The following is a 6656-nucleotide window of genomic DNA, read 5'->3' as shown; positions in this document are numbered from 1 at the left end:
TTGTTTTGTTTAGAACTAGCTGGTTTCCAAAACCCCACCTTTATTTTAGTATGAGTCTATGAAAAGAATTTTCCATTTGGTTTGTATAATTTTCAGCTCTGTGGAAAAGACCTGCACAAGTGTTTAGGAACATTTGATTATAAAAATTGCTTTTATTGAATGTTAAGGTAGTGACTTCAGAGTCAAAAACTACTACAAAATACCTAACATTTTTTCTTTTTGAAGTAGGCTTTCTCAAATGCAAAGGTGCATTTGATATTTCTAGGTCTTATTTTCAAATTTAGTCTTTCAGTAGGAGGGCAGGGTAACTGAATGATGCATCATGGAATCATAGAATGGCTGTGGCTGCAAGGGACCTTAAAGATAATTTTGTTCCTACTCCCCTGCCATGGGCAGGGACACCTCCACTAAACCAGGTTTCTCAAATCCCTGTCCAACTGGGCCTTGAACACTGACAGAGTTTGGGCATCCACAGTTTCTCTGGGCAGCCTGTGCCATAGCCTCAGCACCATTGCAGTAAAGAATTTCCTCATAATATCTAATCTAAAGTTATTCCCTTTCAGTTTGGAGCCATTGTCCTGTCACCACAGTTCCTGATGAAGAGTCTCTCTTCAGCTTCCCTGTAGGCCCCCATCAGATACTGAAAGGTTGCTTTGAGGTCTGCACACAACCTTTCCTTCTCCAGGCTGAAAAGACCTCACTTCCTTAGCCTATCTTCATAAAGGGCATAGTTGCTCTATAACAGCAAGTCCTTATATTTTAGCTCTCCATGGAAGATGATATTTTTTTTTTAGGCAGCAACAGCAACAGAGATTAGCTAAATTAATTGAAAACTATCAGAGAGTTTGCAATATTTTTGTAGAACTATCTGCCCTGTCTGACAAAAGGCCACCAACTTCTCTGTGCTAAATTCCTTTCTAATTAAAGAACTTCATACTACTTGTCTTCTACAGGCTTGATACTGTCAGATTAAAAACTTTCAGGAGCTCAGATGCTGAAGCAGTTGAGGTTATACAGGTTACTTAGGCAAAATTTAATTCATTTTGTGTACAACAGTCTAATTCTTTCTAATTCACACTCTAATGCCTATTACATGCTTCTATAAGCCAGGAATGGAGCAATAGTCACATTGTATATAAAAGGGCAACAATAATTTACATTTTTGTACTTTATGGATTTCAATTTCATTGAGACTGTTTCACTGAGACTGTTTTTCTGTCTGGTTTAAGAAATTTCACAATTGGAATATTGCAGTGCTTTGCAAAATGCCCTAAACATTGTGTTAGCAAAAATTCCATGTTTGGGAGTATTAAAATTACTTAAGCTGTTTTTTCAAGTGTTTTGTATCAACAGAGCAGGAGTCAGAATTCAGATTATAAACCTTAACACAAGATTTTAATTTTTGCAAGGTATCAGAACCCCAAAATAGCAAAGGACCTTCTTAATCTCTGTCTACATTGCAGTGCAGCAACAAAGTAAAGTCCAAAAGCAGAAATAGGTGCTATTTGTTTTCACAGATTCAATGATGTAGGAAGAAGCTTTTCCTCACATACTTGCCTGTTGTCTGAAGACTTTAGTTCTGAATACTCCTGGTGGACATGAAACTGGCTGTTAGAGCTTTTCTCAAGCAGCATCTCTTCACTCATAAGTAACCATGTTCAGGGAGGGACATAGTTTGAAATCTCAGGTAATACAAGTAACCAGAATTATATACTCAATCCTAGTAATGGTTGTTTCAATCAATGTAAAACATTTTAATTTGGTTGACAACAGTACAGCTATTCCAGCCTCAACTGGACAAAGATCTAGCCCAAGAAGATAAGGTTTCCTCCAGTGTCTGAGTTTAAACGGAACTATTTTGGACATTTCTTATGAAAAAACTTTTTCAAGTGCTTGTTTTCTTCCTGTTAATGTGCTTGGTAAATATGCTCATACAAGCAATCTCAGGCTCATTCTAAGCCCTGGCTATGTCAGAGGAATAAATACATGCCACAGGTCTGGCTGCCTCCAGTAGGTTTTTTCAATATTCCAGTGAAAGGTTCAAACCATGTGCTCTACAAGCATACGTAACCAGACCTCAGGTGAACTTCGTCTTTGCAGTAGCAACAGACCGTCAGCATTTACAGAGTAAAAAGCAATTGCTGCCCCTCAGAAATGCCTGTCCTTATGCACCTTCAGGGCCATCCACTGAGAGAGAGATCAACAGGAGGTCTCTTCACCTGGTTCCAAGCACTCACACATTTTCTTAATGGAAAAGCTGTATACCTGTCTGCAGACTGAAACAAGGGAAGAAGCATTTTTCAGCAACCTTATTTGATCAGATCGCTCATTGTTAACAGGGCATGTTTTACTGGGGCGTCTTTTTCACCGAGGGAGAGGAGGTTTCTTTCTCTTCCCAAGACAGTGATTTAGAATGAAAATCAAACACTTTGCATTAACAATGTGGTTTTATAAAGCAAACAAAAGAGAAACAAAACAAAAAAAACCCCCAAAATCAAAAACAAACAATCAAACCCCCAAAACCAAAACAAAAAAAATCATGAGGATCTGATTCTGAATATTGAGTGGGAGCTGTCCTTTGCAGCAGAAATTTTGCTTTCTGGTCAGGCAATATATTTTTCTCATGGTAGCTTTGTGATTCATGTGATTCATGGATCTCAGGGAAAGTGGCCAGGTCAGGGTAGCATGTGCCACACAATCCTCTTATGCTGTTCCTCTAATCATTATGAATTAAAGTACATTAATGGTGTTTCATCTCCTAAGAAATATAATTAATCCACATGTATCCATCATGTTTTAAAATGTTCTTCATCACCACATGTCAACCAAACAGCTAAACTAAGCCTGGGAGGAAGCACATGGGGCTGAAAGAACAGAACAGACATGAAAAAACAAACCAAAGCACAAGTCAGTGAACAGCATATACACTTTATCTTTGTGGTTCAGGAAAGAATTTTTCCTACTGGGAAGTGAAGTGCAAATAGAGTTGATTTTAACATTATGTGTTCCTCTCAACCTGCAATAAGAGAGGAAGGAGGTACACCTGAAATGCCAAGAAGTTAAGTTTTAAGAGAAAATAATGTACTTATCTGTCTGTACCAAAGGTTTCTAGTGAATTAGAGAGTAAAAGCAAAGGGGAGACAGATCTCGAAAAGGCATAAGATGCTTTCATTACTTTTTGAAAAACCCCTCAAATGCTTTTTGTGTGGCATGCACAAAAGACCAATTAGATCAGAACAGTTTGTCTATCCCTATTTTGGGGGTCATTCATCCCTGAAAAAATATACTGTAGTCTTAAGAACCACAGGGTTCAAAGATTTGAGATTAAATTGTTGAATAAAACTTCGTAAGAGCTACAAGTGTCAGAACTCGTCTTGAAGACCTGCACAGCTGATCCATGGTGGTTTTGTTTCCTTTACCAGACACAGTGAATGGAATTACTCTCCATTCACAGAACATAAGACTGACATTCAAGGACAGTGAAATCTTTCATGAGCTAAACTGGCAAGAGCAGAGTATAGTGTATGGTTGACAGGCACTGAGCTTCTGCTTGATTTGTTCTGTTTGTCTCTACAAATAGTTACTGTAGGCAGGTCACCTCTTTTACCCTTGGGAAGGCTATATTCTTGCAACACAGCTTTCTCTCAGTGATGAGATGAGTGTGAAAAAATAACTACAGGGACTAGCTAGTAAATGGCACACCTTGTATCTTTGTGGTTTAAGGGAAAAAAACTGTAATAAAGGGGTTATGCATAGGGTAGATTTTGGTTCTGTGTTCCTCTATTCATCAAAAATGGACAGTGATGAACAATGTTCAAACATCAAGAGACTCAAGGCTTAAATAAAAAATTGAACTGATTTGTGTATGCCAAGGTTTTGTAGTGAGTTAGACACTAAGTAACTATCTGCAAGAACATTAAGAAACTCTTTAGGCAGCAAAGGACCCTCTTTGAGAAACAATTTCTGCTAGAGGCTTTAGAGGTCCCAGACCTCAGCATGTGAAGCAAAAGAACTACTGACTTGCTGTTTATACACAGATGAACATCCCCTCAAACATGTCTATAGTTTCATTGTATCTAGTCCTTTTCAGCTATTGTTTATGCAAGCGAACCCAATGGAAGAAATGACGATGTCTGACTCAATTCAGAAGGCTGAATTATTTCTTTATTATAGCTATGCTAAAATACATTAATATACTATATAAAAGAAGAATATTAAAACTACATACTACTTTCTCTGACTCTAACACAACTCATGACCCTCTCGCTCTAGTCCAGACACAAGTGGATTGCATTGGCCATCAGGCTCAAACAATCCTCACCAGAATCCAATCAAGCACTCACCCCAGGTGTTCTTCTGGAGTGAGGGCTTCCTATGTGGAATGTGTTCTCCAAACACATTCCACATAGGAAAAACAAGGAGCAGTAGTAGAAATTGTTTTGTCTTTCATTTCTCTCTGTGCACCTCTATGAAAAATCCTGAGAGTGAGAGCAAATGTTCTTGCCACAGTCAGCCATAGCCAAATAAACAGAGAAGGCTTTTCCTTTTCTGGAGAGCCCCCATTTGTCCTTGCATATGGCACATACCTTCCAGTGACTCTTGGCTATACAGCCTTCCCATCTCAAATACGTCTTTGATAAACAGTTTCTCTTCTTGCTAAATTTTTAATAATAACAATACTCCAAACCAGAAACACCACACCCTTGGAATTTGCCGAGTTTATGTAAATATTGCACTTCACTCAACTCCTGGCATTACTTTGCCTCCCTATGTCTTTCTGTTGCAGCTCCTTCACTGAAGTCTTGGTTAATGCATCAAATCATATTTAGGCTGAGTTCCTCCTGCTGTTACAAACCTTGATGATTTGAGGCAGTATCTCTCACCGTGTAAGGATCTTAGCAGTAAGTCAGGTAAATGTTAAACTCTCTTCAATTTACAGTGACACTGGTCAATAGCACCTTTCAGGTAAAAGCATATGAAATGCTAAACATCTATTCGTTGCCCAATGAAATCTAATTGTTAGCCTACAGCATATTGCTGCCTCATCAGATGGCCAGTTAACACTCTCCCAAAGCTAAGGTATGTTCATATGCTAGAAGATTTAATACCTTGGCTGTTCAGCCATAATAGTGTACAAGTACTATTTTGCTATTACTAGTTCCTGTGTTTTAAACCAGCACAAGTTATACAAGCATATTTGTGTGAGTGAAAAGGTAATTATGTATCTCATTATATTACTTGATATTTGTTGATTGAATATTGCTTTTAGTAGGTAGTAGCTTTATGCTTGTGCTGTTCAGAGCACTTGATGCTTAGCTAATGCTTGGGAAGTAGCAAATATGGGAACTGTGGTATGTGTTCTAAGGACTCTGGATCCAACTAAACATTTCTCTTGAGGTTTCCTGTATTTGTACCCTTTATGTTGGACAGGCTACCTCCTATATGTTGAGGTATAGAGGACACAACTCCCTGGTAGCTACCTTCTTCTGAACACCTTAATTACTGTATTATGCTATGCAATGCATGATATCATGGTTACCGTGGCTAAATGGTACTTGGGACAACTCGTGTAGATTGTCGTTATCACTTCTGCCTCTGTTTCCTCTGTCCCACTTGCTAGGCATGAGTGACTAGCTGGAGTCCTATCTGGTGTTCTGTGTGTGTGTGTCCTAGAACAGCTAGCTGCTCTCATCTACTGAGCCTTCTTGGCTATCTCCCTGATTTTCCATTCCCCCTGGCCTGACTGAACATGTGGTTTACAAGATATAGAATTCATTCTTTAATTCTACCTAGTAAGCAAAAGACCAATTAATATGCTGTAATTGAAGTTAGTTAAGTGAAACTGCTTATTTTCTGAAGGAAGATGAGGAGAACAAGAGGCACTGGGTGCAAACTGAAATGCGAGACATTTTGTGTAAACATAAGCCTATTTTACTGTAAAGGTGATAAAACACCAAAAGCCCAGAGAGGCTATAGTGCCTCAGTCCATGTAGATACTCAAAATGCAACTAGGCATAATCCTGAGCAATCTGCTGTAGGTGACCCTGCATGACCAGGACAGTCAGACTGCTAGTCTCAGCTTATCTCTCATGCTGTCATACTTTCAAAACAAGGCATAGGTTCATTCAGAAAACTGCTCAAACATTTTCTAAAAATTTGACATGGCATTTCTGGAAATGGGGTCTCATAAAGTAAATATTTTCTGGGCTTGTCAATACAGAGGGAAATATGTGACTCAACCCAATACTGATAAAATTTAAACTGCTCTCCGACTAACCAGCAGTCACCTACAAGACTAGGAGAATTGCTACACATTCCCTACTTGAGAATATGTTATTAAATGCATTAAATGAATTGGATAGCCTCCATGCACGCAGCTTTGCTGATTTTTATGGGTTTAATTACAGTAAACTCTTTTCAAGAAGGTTCTTTCCCTGTGGCTAAATCTGGAGGCTAAAACTAAACTTCAGTGCAGTCAGTGACAGAACTCCCCCCTTACTTGAGTCAGGATTCTTTGCATGTTTGACATACTGCCAGCTTTTAAAAGTCTTTTCTAACACTGTATTACTTGGAAAAGGTTTCACGAGGAATGTGGATTTTGGTAAAGTGTGATGAGTATTTTAGTTACCATGAAAAAAATACTGAAAACTCTGAAA

The sequence above is a fragment of the Taeniopygia guttata genome, chromosome Z, assembly GCF_048771995.1.
Source record: "Taeniopygia guttata chromosome Z, bTaeGut7.mat, whole genome shotgun sequence".
Classification (NCBI taxonomy): domain Eukaryota; kingdom Metazoa; phylum Chordata; class Aves; order Passeriformes; family Estrildidae; genus Taeniopygia; species Taeniopygia guttata.
This window is presented reverse-complemented; position numbering follows the sequence as displayed.